Raw genomic sequence first — 15,874 nt, 5'->3', positions numbered from 1 at the left:
ATGGAAGGTTAAGCAAAGGGGCTGGAGGCAGGGGATAGATCTGAAATATGACTCAATAGCAGATAATAGAGTTTGACAAAGAGATGTGGTATAGAGTCAAACAGAAGGTTTAAGTGCTAGGAGAAGCAAGGAGGTTTTGAGTTCCATGAAGAATCTGAGATAATTAGATTCTTATGGGCATGGACAAGGAAAAAAAGATGTTCTGCTCTTCTGCAAGACCACCCAAATACCATTGATTACAAGCTATTACAGCTAATTCATAGTATTTCAAATGGAATTTCAGATGCTACGGTATGAGTCAAGTTATTTCACATTTATGTTAGTTTCTAGTTCATTCTATTCTTTGTGGATAATAAATTAAGATGATATATAGTTTAATACAGGATATGGCAAATAACGAGATCTGGTGAAAAATTACAGCATAGTTTGAACCATAGGATATGGTTAAAAATAACTTGGACGCCAGCTGTTCACATAAATATTTTTTAAATGGTATGGAAATTGTCAGTTAACAAAGAAGTAGGACAGAGTGCTTGCAAGTATTTTCATAGCCTGATCACAGTGCATACATTATTAGCATACTAAAAATTATGCAAATTTAAAGAGCACATTTCTACATTTGAAATCAAAGTGCAGTAGGTTTGTATTCATTTATACAAAGGTTTGCTTAGGTGCACTAGTGCCCTCTTATGGCAGAATGAAATCATTTCACTTCATATATGCAAAAGCTTTCATGGAATTTGGGAGACTGCGAATTAACTAGCGTTTATTAAGCACATATTGTGTGCCCTTCTCCTTCCCCAAACCCTCCCAGTTTGTACATTTAAGGAGTTCTCAGTTGGTTGGGCAGATAAGATATGTACATGAAAACAACTAGAGACCAATGAAATCAGCCAATAACTCAATAAGCCCTTTATTCCATGCTTATTTTGTGCTACTAACTGTGCTAGGTGCTAGGGATACAAAGCCAAAATTAAAGAAAAAAAAAAAGAAAAAGAAACCCAACCTCCCCCCCAAAACAAAACCAAACCAAAACGTGATTCCTACTTTGAAAGAACTCTCATATAATTAAGAGCTAAGTTCCTTTATATCAGCAGCATGGAAGCTCTAGCAGGTCCCAAGTCATAACTAGGGCTAGGCAACTGGGCCTTTGCCACAGGGCTCAGGAAACTATGCTTAACACCTAGTAAATAAGCATAACAGCTAGTTAAAATAGGCAGTGTTGCTGCCTTGGCAGATGGCTTTTTATACCTTGTTGCCATCATCATCATCATAGTAGCTAACTTTTATATAGTGCTTACTATGTGCCAGGTACTGTACTAAGACCTTTGCAATTATTATCTCATTTGATCTTCACAACAACCTTGATAAGGTAGGTTGTTATTATTCCCCCTTTACAGATGAGGAAACTGAGGCAAACAGATGTTAAGTGACTTGCCTAAGGGCACAGAGATAGTAAATGTCTGAGGCTAAATTTGAATTCAAGTCTTCCTGATTCTAAGGCTGGTACTCTAGTCACTGCACCATCTAGCTACTCCCACTGCATCTAGGGCCATCTCCAGTCATCCTGATCTATATCTGGCCCCGGGACCTAGATGGTTCTGGAGGAGAAAGTGAGGCTGGTGACTTTGCATAGCCCTCCCTCACTTAGATTCAATTCACTTGCAGGTCATGGCATCACCTCCCTGATGTCATGGTCCTCTTTGAGGATGGAGAACAAACAACAACAGCTTCCATACTCAAGGTGAGTTCCTCTGGGCCTGCCTCATTGATATCTTATAGTTTGTCTCCATTATTATGGAGCAGTGTCCAGATGTCTCTCCAACAACAACAACAACTCTTCAAAAGTTGATTTGAGAGTGTATTATTTCATTTTGTTTGTTCCTGGTGCTTTTTTTTTTAACTGCCCTTAGTACAAAACTGACTAGTTATGGATCTGGGCAGATCCTATCAAGCAGGAAGAGCTTTGAATATGGACCCAACTATGGACCTGTTGTCTGAAAATCTATCCCGCTAAATCTAGAGAAAGGCCCTTCAGAGGAGAAAGTACTGCTAAGAGCTCTCAGCCCCAGCATCTTAGAGGCATCTACTAAAAGGAGTAGAAGCAATTGTGATCTGCATTAATGGAAGAAATAGGCATTCTGGTAAAAGCAGGAATCCCTGAAGTGTAAGTACTAGAGAAAACAGGAGAGATCCTATTGATTGGAGTCTTGAGAAAGGCATCATCATGAAAGAGGTGGGATGACAGAGGCTGGGCTTGGAAGGATATGGTAGAGAATGGAATGCTTCCTTCTGTAGATTGTAAATAGATTTATTTTGACTTGCGCAGCACATTCCAGGCAGGATAAACAGCATGAGCAGAATTGAGCTCTCAAAGGCAGAAGGAATAGAACACAGGATCATAGCTGCAGAGTTTGAAAACCATTTAGTCTAACCCCACTCTTTTCCATTTGTACAGATGAGGAAACTGAGGCCAAGGAGGTGAAGTGAATTGCCCAAATTCACACAGGCATAAAGTGGCATAGTCAGGATATAAATTCAGACCCTTTGACTTTATGTATTTAATTCCAAGTGACTTAATTCTTTAAAAAATGAAAATGGTCCAAGTCACCTTATCTATGAATTCTCAAGTTAACTAAGGTACTGACCTTAAGGTGTTATATGGGCACTTGTGAATTTTTGAGTTTATTATTTAGGTTACATAACAGACCCAGCAACTCAAACCACAGGAATTTAATCACATCCTCAAATAAAACGAATAAAACACTTTGTTTGATAAAATAGAAATTCCTGCCATGCAAGCTCTTGACATAGTTGATAAGATATAGATTATTATGTGTATGTTTCCTGGAGATATGAAAGACAGCTTCATTTCTACCATAAATCAAGATAGTTTAGTCTTACTCTGCGCTAGCATTCAGTTTACATGATCGTGGCTATGGGAAGGTTTGAAAGAGGCTTAGATCTTATCTTGATAAGTGATTGCCATTTTCCATAAGAATCACTTTGGGGGGAAAAATTGCCCATCTGCTCTCAGTTTTTTTTTTCTCTTCTAGTCTGTACTTGTGATTTCATAAGTATAGAGGACCTCTGAGGAGGAAACTCCCTCTACAAATACAGGCCCACCACTGGGATGCAGTTTAGTCCCAGATAATTGCTTGGGGCACTGACAGGTTGCCCAAAGGTTATACAACCATTAAGGGTCAGAGACTAGACTTGAACTCAGATCTTCCCCCCTTAGAAGCTAGCTCTTTATCCACCATGCCAAACTGCCTCTCATTCTTTCTTTGAAGTCTTTAAATTCTGTATGCTGAGACAGAAATATTATGTGGCAATAGATTTCATGGCATCCATCTAAAGCAGGGATTCTTAACCATGGACACCCAAGGTATCTGTGGGTATATTCAAGTGGGGCCATGAACTTTAAAAATAATTTTTGACAATTGTATTTCAACATAAAAAATAGTTTCCTTTGTGATCCTATGTATATTTTTTGTGCATTTAAAAACAGTCTGAGAAGGGGTATATAGGTTTCGTCAAATAGCCTAAGAGGTCTATGATACAAAAAAAAAGTTAAGAACCCTTTCATCTAAGGAAAAAGACAGAGTCAGATAAAGATTAAAAAAAGAATGCAGAAATCAAGTTACCGTAAGTTAGAAAAAGCAGTGCAAATTCTCAAGAATAATTGGGCTCTGTGTTCAGTCCAGAGGAATAAAATACTTGGTCCCTCTCAATTTCTGTATCACCATAGGACTACATCACCTGAAAATGAATTCAATGAATGAACAGATACCTATGGTGTTTCCTATAATAACAAAGAGCCAAATTTCCTTTGGCCCTAGGTTTTATCAACTGGACTGTATGGGATTCCATTAGACCTTTAACCAGTAGACTTTCACACGAAGGAGAACTGTCCCACTGTCCCAGTTTTGAGTCCTATGACTCCTAGTAAGGGGGAGCTAAGCAGCAGGATGTGGCTGGACCAGCACAAAATCATCATTTCTGTGGGAAACAAACAAACAAACCCCACAACTCTCAAAGAGCATGCCTTAAGGAAGGCAGGTCACAAATCTTTAGTCTTTATACCCAATAGGTAATGTCATGTTGGATGTGTAATGTGAAGTTACCCTTGGCTATGTTTTTGTCATGCTTCATCCATAGGCATTATGACCTCAGGTCAAAGGCTAGGCTTTTGTCTATTATAACTATGTGGAGATGCATGAATATATTACTTCTATATTCTAAAGTAATTTTAGAATCTTTTGTTTTGGGAGGTTTTTTGTTTTGTTTTGGATTGAAATTATGATTGTATTGATGTGGGGAACGTCTCCTGTGGGGGGGGGAGCAATTTCTACCAACATCAATGGGTACCTGCTTTGTAGCTTTTAGAGTACTAAGTTAAGTAATTAGCCCAGGGCCACAAAGCCAGTACGCAGCTGAGGTAGGACCTGAACCAAGGTCTTGCTGATTGCAAAGCTGATTCTATAGCCACTACACCATACTGTTGAAGATAATAAGAAATAAAAATGGGAAAACAGAGCTGATAAATAGGATCTCACAGGGCTAGAGCCTGAGTAATAATTAGGCATGGCCCCCAAAAAATAGGTAAAGAAGGATAAATTTATAACCCCATTTTTTAGGTGCAGCTAGATGGCACAATGGGTAGAACACCAGCCCTGCAGTAAGGAGAACTTGAGTTCAAATCTGGCCTCAGACACTTACTAGCTGTGTGACCCTGGGCAAGTTACTTTAACTCTAATTGTCTCCAAAACAAAACCAAAAAATAACCCTATCCTTCCTCCTTGCTTCCACTTACTATATCGTTCCCTGCCCCTCCTCTCCCACAAAATGCAGGCTGAGACAATGTAGCTGAGTGAGTACCATACGCCCTCAAAGGTGAGAAGATGGAAGATGGAGTTCTGTTTCTGACACATCCTAGCTCTGTGACTGTGAGCAAGTCACAACCTCTCAGTGTTCTTGGCAATTCTCTAAGACTAAATTTCTTATAAGATGCTGAGCTATACAGGTAGAGAGAATTTCCTCAGCTGGGAGTTTCATCTCCCAGAGAAATTACAGTCCCTATCCATTATTTTTAAGCTGGAATAATCAGGTGTAAGTCTGGTTAGGTCATCCAGAGGCCTCCAAAGCTGATCAGTGTAAAGTGCCATTACAATGACAAGAGATAAACTCAGAGAATATCTGGAACCAGACCAGTAAAGATCCCTCCTTACTCTATGTGCATTTTTGGCGTTCTGAGCCAAAGAGCTCTAGAGTCCAGATCTGTAGCCCAGTCACTACCAGAGGAGAGAGCATGTGAACCTTTGCAATACTACTAAAAATTGTTTGGATGAGATTAATTTGCCTTCACTTACAAACCACTTAACCTCTTTGCTGGGTGCCCCTACTGACCTTGGCAAAGTACTGTATTAAGGGCAATTAGACAATTGAGAGGTGAAAAGGCGCAGGGCACAGATGGCTTTCCTATTGATTTTCTTTGTGAGACTTTTTCTGAGAAATTGTTCCAGTCACTGCTTGACATACTTGCAGACTCTGCCACTAGTTTCCCCTCAACATTATTAAAACTAGAATTACTATAATTCTGAATCTAAATAATAGTGTACAGAATTTAGATGTCAAGATTTTGTTTAAAATCCTCTAGAAACCTACGGAAATTATTTCCTCTGAATTAGTGGCCGGTACTGAGAAGAATTCATTGCAAGCTGAGGGCTTTAATGAATCCTGCCAGTTTTCTTAAAGCTTTATTGTTTTGTTTTGTTTGGAGCATAGAATTTTATTTCGTATCCACAGACCATGGATATTAGAGAGACCACAAGATACAGATGCATTTGTTCATCCCTACTGTGAAGATGGCAAGGTATTTAAATTTCATCACATTCTACACCCTCTTTAGAAGAAGAATCTCCTTCCTTGGATCAATAAGATCAGGGAATAAGATAATCAACAAACATTTTACTGACTACCTATATGAATGAATGAATGAATGAATGAATGAATGAATGAATGAATGAAAGAAAAAGCATTTATTGAGTGCCTACCATATATCAGGCACTAGACTCTGAGAATATAAAGACAAAAGTGAGACAGTCCAGATCCTTAAAGAGTTTATATTTCAACATTCTAATAGAGAGTTCCAGCACATGTGAGTGTCTGGGAAGGGAGTTTTGGTTAGGGAGTGAAAGAAACCTTAGCACATTCAGCTGTCAAATGCTTTCTGGTACTGGTTGATTATTATTTCCAGAGCAAGAGGTAGAAAGGTGTGGTAGGGTGGGATTTCAGGGGGGAATGCTAAGACATTAGGGCAAATGGCAAAACGTCTAGGTAGATCAGGGAGCTTATAGTTAAGGGTATGCTAGATCCATCTTGAAAGAGATTATTAGGGGCAGCTAGAAGATGCAGTGGATAAAGCACCAGCCTTGGAGTCAGGAGGACCTGAGTTCAAATCTGGCCTCAGATACTTGATACTTACTTAGCTGTGTGACCTTGGGCAAATCACTTAACCTGAACTGCCTTGCTTCCCCACTCAAAAGAAAGAGATTATTGAATTTTCAGTGTGAGCATATACACTTCAATAATCAGCTAATGGCAAATTGGGGGTTGATTTATTGTTTTGTTGATTATCTAGGCCTAGGAAAGTGATGGAGAAAATGTTAATAATGCATATTAAACTTTAAAGTGTGTTGTGAGTACTTCCCCCCTGCTTCTCCCCACTCCCAGCTTGTTAAATATTTGCCACCACAACCCTGCAGTTATCTAGTTGGTCATACATGATAGAAGTACATTAAAGGATAACTAATAATACTAGACAGTATGTGACTAACAATTTCATTAAATTCCTGTTCTGGTGCCTATTTTTAGGATCAAAGTGAGCCTGGTTTCTGGAAGGTTATGCTAGTAGAACTAGTTGGGCAAAAATTTTGGCAAGCTGTGTGTCTGTTGTTTGAGGTCAATGAAGTGTGGAGATGGTCATCTTTTGAAAGTGGGAACCAGGCAGGGGTGTGTTGATAAATGTCTAACAACCAGCTCTCTGGAGGGAAAATGTATTTCTGATACATGTTTTCTCAATTGCACATAAAATTTTTTAACATTTGTTTTTAGAAATTTTGAGTTTTGGTTGCCCTTTGGGCATAATTCCAAATTGCTCTCCAGAATGGTTGGATCAGTTCACAACTCCACCAACAATGTATCATTGTTCCAATTTTCCCATATATTCTTCAACATTTATCAATTTCCTTTTTTGTCATATTAGCCAATCTGATAGGTGAGGTGGTACCTCAGAGTTATTTCAATTTGCATTTCTCTAATCAATAGTGATTTAGAGCATTTTCCATATGATTATAGATAGCTTTAATTTCGTCATCTGAAAACTGCCTGTTGATATCCTTTGGCCATTTATCAGGTGGAAAATGACTTGTATTCTTATAAATTTGACTCAGTTCTTTATATATTTGAGAAATGAAGCCTTTATCAGAAACACTGACTATAAAAAATGTTCCCTAGCTTTCTGCTTTCCTTCTAATATTGATTATATTGGTTTTGTTTGTGCAAAATCTTTTTAATTTAATGTAACTAAAATTATGCATTTTGCATTTCATAATGCTCTCTGTCTCTTGTTTGGTCATAAATTCTTCCATTCTTCATAGATCTGACAGGTGAACTATTCCTTGCTCTCCTAATTTACTTATAGTATCTTCCTTTATGTCTAAATCATGCACCCATTTTGACCTTAACTTGGGATAGGGTGTGAGATGTTGGTCTACGCCTAGTTTCTGCCATGCTATTTTCCAGTTTTTCCAGCAGTTTTTGTCAAATAGTGAGTTCTTATCCCAGAAGCTGGAGTCTTTGGGTTAATCAAACAATAGATTACTATAGTCATTTACTTACTGTGTCTTGTGTACCTAACCTATCCCATTGGTCCACCACTCTATTTCTTAGCCAGTACCAAATAGTTTTGATGATTGCTGCTTTATAATACCGTTTTAGAGCCGGTATGGCTAGGCCACCTCCCTTTGCATTTTTTTTCATTAATTCCCTTGATATTCTTGACCTTTTGTTCTTCCAGATGAATTTTGTTATTATTTTTTCTAGCTCTACAAAATAATTTTTTGGTAGTTTGATTGGTATGGCACTGAATAAGTAAATTAATTTAGGTAGAATTGTCATTTTTATTGTATTGGTTCAGCTTACCCATGAACAATTAATATTTCTCCAGTTGTTTAGATATGACTTTATTTGTGTGAAAAGTGTTTTATAATTGTGATCATATAGTTCCTGGGTTTGTCTTGGCAGGTAGATTTCCAAGTATTTTATATTGTCTGCAGTTATTTTAAATGGAATTTTTCTTTCTGTCTTTTGCTGCTATATTTTGTTGGTAATATATAGAAATGCTGATGACTTATGTGAGTTTATTTTATATTCTACAACTTTGCTGAAGTTGTTAATTATTTCAGCTAGTTTTTAGTTGATTCTCTAGAGTTCTATAGGTATTTCATCATATGATCTACAAAGAATGATTTCTTTTTTTTTCCCTCTTATTGCTATAGCTAACATTTCAAGTACATATTGAATAGTAGTGGTGATAATCGGCATCTTTGCTTCACCCTTGATCTTATTGGGAAAGCTTCCAGCTTATCTCCATTACAGATAATGCTTGCTGATGGTTTTAGATAAATACTACTTATCATTTTAAGGAAGGCTATATTCATTCCTATGTTTTCTTGTGTTTTTTAAGAGGAATGAATGTTGTATTTTGTCAAGAGCTTTTTTTTGGTATCTATTGAGATAGTCATATGATTTTTGTTGTTCTTATTGATATGGTCAATTATGCTAATAGTTTTCCTAATGTTGTACCAGCCCTGCATTCCTAGTATAATTCCCACCAGGTCATAGTATATGACTTTTGTGACATATTACTGTAATCTCCTTGCTAGTATTTTATTGAAGATTTTTGCATCAATATTCATTATGGAAATTGTTCCAGAGTTTTCTTTTTCTGTTTTTGCTCTTCCTGGTTTACATATTAGCAATATGATACCTTTTAAAGTTTAATCTGCATTGCTAATATTTTTTTCATCACTTTTTTACATCTAGGCAATCAATAAAATAGTAAATCAAACTCTATTTTCTCCTGATATATAAATGCTCACACTGAAAATTGAACAATCAGTTATCCTAAGCATACCCCTGCCACCAGGTGATGATTTTTTTCAGCCTTAGAAACACATGGAGCCTACTTGGTAGTGGGGGGAAGAGGCAAGTACAATCTGTGCTGGTGGAGAAAGGACCCACATCAATTAAATTACATCAAAATATATGTAGTGCCCACTTTAGGGCTATTCCCCCAAATCAATACTCACAGGTTTATAGACAAGGTCCCCAGATGGATGACTACTATTTCAAGTTCAAAAATATTGTAAAACTATAGTTAAAGAACCCGTAGCAGTGTGTTCGCTTTTGAGAGTCCCTTCCCATCAGTCCTTTGGGTTCTTCAGCACTGGTGTGACAATGTCTCAGTGTCTTCACCCTTAGGCCCTTGTGCCCTGGAATTATTCCTCCTGCAGGGGAATTTGTATTAAAACCAACCATCAGTAGAGCCATGGGGAGGTCAAGTCCACACCATGATGAATAAAGTGATACTGAATTGCATCTTCAATAAATATCGCTGCCTAGGAGCTGCAGATCCAAGTGCTAACTTTCAGGGGTGTAAGGGAGGGTAAGAAGGAATTCATTAGCTCTCCCTAAACCAGCCAGGAGAACTGGGAGACTTTCTATTAAGGGAGACACTTGGGGTTCAAAAAGATCCAGAGTATTATCCGGTGGACCTGATTAATAAAAGAATTAAAAACATGTCGGTTCATCCTCAGGCATATTAGCTCAGGGAAGAGTCTAACACTCCTTGGAGGCATGAAGTTAAAGCATCAGATGACAGGTCCAGCAGATGGCAGCAACATCTTTAGAGGCAGAGAGGGGAGCCAACTTTTGTGCATCTTTACCTAGGAGCATGAGTTACCTGGGGGAGTGATCTCCTTGGTGTGATAGTCTGTGATGAAATGTACCATTTTGTAAATGAAAGTCAGAGAAAGATTCGTTGTTTGACTTCCCCTTGTTATAGTTACTTGCTTTCCTGGCTTAAACACACTTATTTGGGTTTAATGGCTCTTGTTTGATAGGCTGGTAGTGCCCCCTACCGATAGACACAATTACACAATTTGCACTGCCCCAAAGTATCTCCACACAGAACCTGGGGGGTAGTAAAGGCTTAAAAAATTGAAGGGGACCTTTCTTAATTCTATGAGATTGGTTGAAGGAACTGGGGAATAGAAGTCTTATAGGTAGGGAAGGAAGGTACCGGTTATTGAGAAGCAGATGTAGGATTGATATAAGTAATAACTTTCTACTAGTTAAAGCTAGCCAAAAGATAGAATGGGCTGCTTTGAGAGGTAAGGGGGTAGAATAAATGACCACTTCTTGAAATTGTCACAGAGGGGATTCTGGGTCAGGTCTAGGTTTGTATCAGGTGGCCCCTAAGGTTCCTTCCAGATCTGAGATTGAGTGATTCCGAGTGTTCTTGTTTTGAAAATCAACAAATTTTTGGATAATAAAGGGTTACAGATCAGGTATTACAATGCTGAATTCCAAAGTGGGGCAAACAAGAACATTGAGAGAAGAGGTTAATGCAGTTTATATCTTTCTGATCCCAGAGCAAGCCCTACTTGGTCCCTGTGTGGGCCCTAATTGTCTCAGAATGAATGTAAATAACAGTTGTTTCTGTTTTGGCCAGAAACCCGGAGCGTCTTCCCCTTCCAGATCTTTTTTTTTTTTAAGAGGCCATTCTTTGTCTCATTTTTGTATTACTCCTTAATCACTGAATATGTGCCGCCTCAGTCAAACTGAGACCTGTTAAAGACCTTAGCTTGAAAAGGCCACTGCATCCAGGGCCACCTCCAGCTGTCCTGATCCATACCTGGCCACTGGACCCAGATGGCTCTGTAGGAGAAAATGAGGCTGGTAACTTTGCACAATCCTCCCTCACTTAAATCCAATTCACTTGAGTGCCATGGCATCTCTTCCCTGATGTCAGGGTCCTCTTCCAGAATGAAAGACAAACAGCAAGCAGAAGCAGCATAATTTGTAAGTGAATGTATTTAAAATATACAGGGAGCAATTACTTTGCTGGAATTCAGCATTGATTTCCTTTTTTGTTTTCTGTGCACTAAAACATAAAATTTATTTCTAGTAACTGAGGTTTTCTTATTGTAAAGAATAAGACAGCCATTTCTTACCTAATTTGCATCAAGGCATTATGATTCTTAGATACACAAAGTTGACATTATTAACCTCTTCTGAGGTCAGTGAGAAGTAGATAGCATGATTATTGAGAAAGCAACTTTTACGTAACTTTTTTTTTTTTTTTATTGGCAATCAGGGTTAAGAGATTTGCTGAGGGGTCATGCAGCTAGAAAGTGTCTGAGTCCGGATTTGAACTCAGGTCCTCCTGACTCCAGGGCCGATGCTCTTTCCACTGCATCACCCTGTAGCTTTAACTGCCTTTAACTACCCATCAGTGTAGTTATTAAATTTCTGGCTATATGCAGGACCACTGAAGTTATTTCTTCTTTGGGATTGATTAACAAGGTGAGAATTACTTCTAGACCTTCTGAAGGTGAATTTTAAAGGCTTAGATGATCGTAAGATTTAGAGTTGGAAAGAACCTTAAATATTATCAGTCCAATTTATAGTATAGATCTACAGCTGGAAGGAATTTCCAAGGTTATCTGGTTCATCCGCCTTATTTTACAGTTGAGGAGACTGAAGCCCAGAAATATTGAGTGATTTGCCCAGGGTTACACATATAGGAAACATCAGAGGCAGAATCTGAAGCCAGATCCTCTCATTCCAAAAATGGGTGCTCTTTCCACTCTGCTAAGCTGTCTCTAACTTTTCAGTTACAGGTGAGGAAACTGAGGCCCAGAAAAGTTAAGATGTTTGTCCAAGGTTTTTAGACAAGAAAGGGTCTTAGAGATCCTTTAGTCTAGAAATATTTTCTTTCATCATTTCCCTGGCAAGATTTAGCTTCACTATGTCAGCCCTGCTATGAAAGGGTCCCCCCTTACTCACCAGGTAACTGCCTAAGAGTTCATCAGATGGTGAGCCAAGACAAAGATCTGGCATTCTCTTTGGAAAATGTTTTCCTATCTCTTTTTTGTACACCTGGAGACTCTTACAGCCAAAAATTTTTGATTGCACTTTCCTCCTCTGATGGCAAGGTGTTGGGAAGAATGGTCTGTAATCTAACTAGGTCACATACCATGTAGGGCTTGCTTAGCAGACCCATGTCAGCACCTTGAAATCTTCCAGAAAAGCAAAAGAGGTAGTTTACAGATAAGTGTCACAGGTGTTATGGGCTCTGTGTGCCTCAGCAGATAGCTTGGACCAGCTGGAGCTCCCAAAGGGTCTTTTAGGGTCCCTTAAAATACATTGGCACCATGGTGAAGTGGTGATATAAATATACAACCCCTGCTGGGTACAGATGAAAATAGTGGCTGAGTTAAGACTTCCATCACTCCTCAAGCTGCCTCTATAATTTTTTTTCTTTTTGAATTATCAAGCATTTATTTTTCTCCCTTTTCCCTTCCCTCTCCCCAGGAAAAATAGAAAACAAAACAAAACAAAACCCTTATAACAAATATGTATAGTCAAATAAAAAACAAATTCTCACATTGGCCATATCCAAAAACGTGTATCTCATTCTGCATATTTAGTTCATCACCTTTCTGTCAAGAAATCACCCCTATCGTTTATTAAAGTTGAAGATTCCTTGGTCAGGTGCTTCCCCATCTCCACCCCCACCCTCCAGACTGCTATAACAGATTCCATTCTAGGGAACCCCCTGTCCTCCTTTCTGAAGTCAGGGCTCCTCAGATATTTCCTGTTCAAAACCACAAGCTACAACATTGAGCTAGGGAATATTTCTGGTTTGACCAGGTGATAACCAAAGCATACCCCTTCCCCAACCCCACATCCTTAACCAGAGATTTCACAGGTCAAATAGAAGGCCTATGTGTCCTGGTTCCCTTGAGATTTTTCCAGCCCAGCATTAAATGTAACTGTCCAGATGTGGTATGACTATCACAGAGGCTGGCTGAACTGCTAACCTTCTTCATTCTGGACATTGTTTCTATTAACAGGGACAAAGATTACACCATCTTTTTAATTAGACACATCATACGACTAGCTCATTGTCACTTAGTGTACTTAGGTTGGGGGTTTTTTTTCCTACCAGAACTTCTGTCAAGCAGGATCTCCTCTAACGGGTGCTTGTATGGTTGATTTTTTGAACCCAAATGCAGGATTTTACCTTTTATTTTGTTGGAGTCTGTCTACCACTCTATGTCTGAATCATGATTCTGTCATCTAGCGTTATCAGTTATTCCTCACAGCTCTGTGTCATCTGCAAATCTGATAAACGAGCCTCCTCTGCCATTTTCTAAAATGACATGGAACTCCCCATTCCACTTTTTTCTTGGCATTTAAAGGAGAAATACTGGTTTTCAACCAGTCTTTGGTTTCCAAACCATTCTGGTTTCCAAGATGAGCAGTATGCACCAGCTTTGCCTTTTAACAAATGGGCTCCTGGGAAATGGCAGGCACCCTCTCTGATTAAATGAAAAATCAAACCATTTGCTTCTGCATATGAGCCAAAGTCTGCTGGGGAAGCAGGCCACTGTGCTACTCATAAAATATGTCAGACAGCACTGGAGCTGACTCAAGGTCTTTGAAGAGTACATTCAGGGCAATTTTACTCAGTAATCTGATCCTTGGCAGGGTGACTCTAAAGGAAAATATTTGTGGTACTTAAAAAAAAGTCATTGTCCATTGTAAAGGAAACGAGAACCCGGATGAATTTGGAGAAAGTGAAAACTGTAAGGCCAAAATTGGAACATGACTGCCCATCCTTTTCCTTTCAGAAGACCTAGGTATTAACTGTAAGGTGAGGAATCACTGGGATCCATACCAATGATGGGGTCTTCCTTAGCTGACAAAGTAGCACACAGTCATTTTCTAGGGCTGGCTTTTCAGTTAGGGAAAGGTTCCATCAGTCAAAACCTCTCATAAGCACAGCCAGCTAGGGTTGCATGAGGGACATGGCAAGGGCATCTATTCCCCATACGCTAGATCTGACTTGGAGAATAGTACTTCACTAAGTCAGAGGAGGGAGAAGGGTGATGGTTCATAAGGATCATAGGACACAGAGCTGGATGAGACCCTTGAGATCTTCTAAATTAACCCCTTTATTTTAATGATCAGGAAACTGAAGCCTAGAGTAGTTTATATGACTTGACCAAGATGACATTGGTAGGAATCAATCAATCAACAAATATTTATCAAGTGCCTGCTACATGCCAGACATCATGTTAGGCATTGTGATACAAGTACAAAGAATGAAATAATCCTTACTCAAGAGGAGTTTATATTTTAATGGAGTTGTGGGGAAGAAACAACAAATATGTACCTAAATGTATGCAGAATAAATACAAAAGAATAAATACAAATGTATGCAAGTAGTTAAATACAAATTAGTTTGGTAGGGAGGGCACTGGTAGTTGGGGGTATTAGGAAAGGCTTCATGCAAAAGAACATGCCTGAGCTGCATCTTAAATGAAGAGAGGGCCTCTGAGGCAGGAATGAGGAGAGAGTACATTCCAGAGAGGAGGATGGCCAGGGCAAAGGCCTGGAGATAACGTGTGAAGAACAGAGAGAAGGTCACTTGGCTGGATTGAAGAATGAGGGAAGAGAAACTGGAAACGGGAAAGAGAGACTGGGGCAAGATTAAATAGAACTTTAATAGGTAGAGGAATTTCTATCTTTCTTGGAGGCAAAAGGAAACTACAGCTATTGATTGAGTAGGGGAGTCACATGGTCAGACCTGTGCTGGGTGAAAATAATTTTGGCAGCTATGTAGCATGGACTGCAATAGTGAGAGACTTTATGCAGGGAGACCAATTGTTGCCATAATCTAGATGAGAGAAGATGAGGGCCTGAATTAAAGTGGTAGCTGTGTGGGTGCAGAGAAGCAGACAGATGTAATCAATGTTTTGAAAGTAGAAATGGCAAGATTCGGCATCTGACTGGATACAGGAAGTAAGAGAAAGTGAAGATTTAAGGATAGTAATGCAAAGGTTTCAGACCTGGGATACTAGAAAAATGGTGATGCCTTCTACACCAATTGGGAAGTTTGGAAGAGGAGAAGGTTTGAGGAGAAAGATGAGTTCACTGTTGGACATGTTGAGTTTGAGATGACTCTAGAACTTCCATTTGAAACATCCAATAGGCAGTTGGTGATGTGGGAAGGAAGCTCAAATAGGAAGTGTCAGAATTACTTATGCAGCTGGTAAAGAGTAAATGACAGAGCTGAGATTTGAACTCAGGTCTTCCGATAACAAATCCAAGGCTCTTTCCATCATTCGCATACTTCCTCCAATGTTTAGGGTCATAGGGGAGCGTGGAAGGAGGGGCTGGAGATGTGAATCTCAGTAAGGGCATTGTATGGAACCAAATCATCATCTTGGTAATGCCTATTTCTCCCTTGACTCTAGCATTGTGCTAGTCACGTGTAGGTATGGATGACCCAAGGAGTGAGCATCATCACTGGCTTAAGTCCTTCTCTTCCAGGACAATGGTTACTTTTGCCACATTATGCCCATACACCCAGCCCTCATTCTATGCAGCCCTCTGTTGCTTACTATCTCTTCGGATTTGGTTACCTTTGAGCTTTGGACATACTCAACATAGAATCTGACTTTTTTCTGTTACATCTTGACTATCCCTGGGGCCATAGTAATTGTTCTCTTAACTC

The 15,874-nt window shown here is 39.1% G+C and overlaps 1 long non-coding RNA gene across 2 annotated transcripts in view; it reads right to left on the bottom strand.

The window, feature by feature from the left end:
• The window catches only part of LOC110192670 (uncharacterized), a 46,303-nt gene that overhangs the window by 16,916 nt on the left and 13,513 nt on the right, over positions 1-15,874 (bottom strand). The window contains exon 4 of one of the 2 annotated variants that reach the window (XR_013483290.1): positions 9,375-9,572. The exons of the other annotated variant lie outside the window; for it this stretch is intronic. This is a non-coding gene — a long non-coding RNA (uncharacterized LOC110192670). The remainder of the gene's footprint in view (positions 1-9,374; positions 9,573-15,874) is intronic. 2 annotated transcript variants of the gene reach the window in all.

This window comes from Phascolarctos cinereus, unplaced genomic scaffold, assembly GCF_003287225.1.
Source record: "Phascolarctos cinereus isolate Bilbo 61053 unplaced genomic scaffold, phaCin_HiC Scaffold_7;HRSCAF=346, whole genome shotgun sequence".
Classification (NCBI taxonomy): Eukaryota; Metazoa; Chordata; class Mammalia; order Diprotodontia; family Phascolarctidae; genus Phascolarctos; species Phascolarctos cinereus.
The sequence above is the reverse complement of the archived record's forward strand: the minus strand, read 5'-3'. Positions and strand labels throughout refer to the sequence as shown.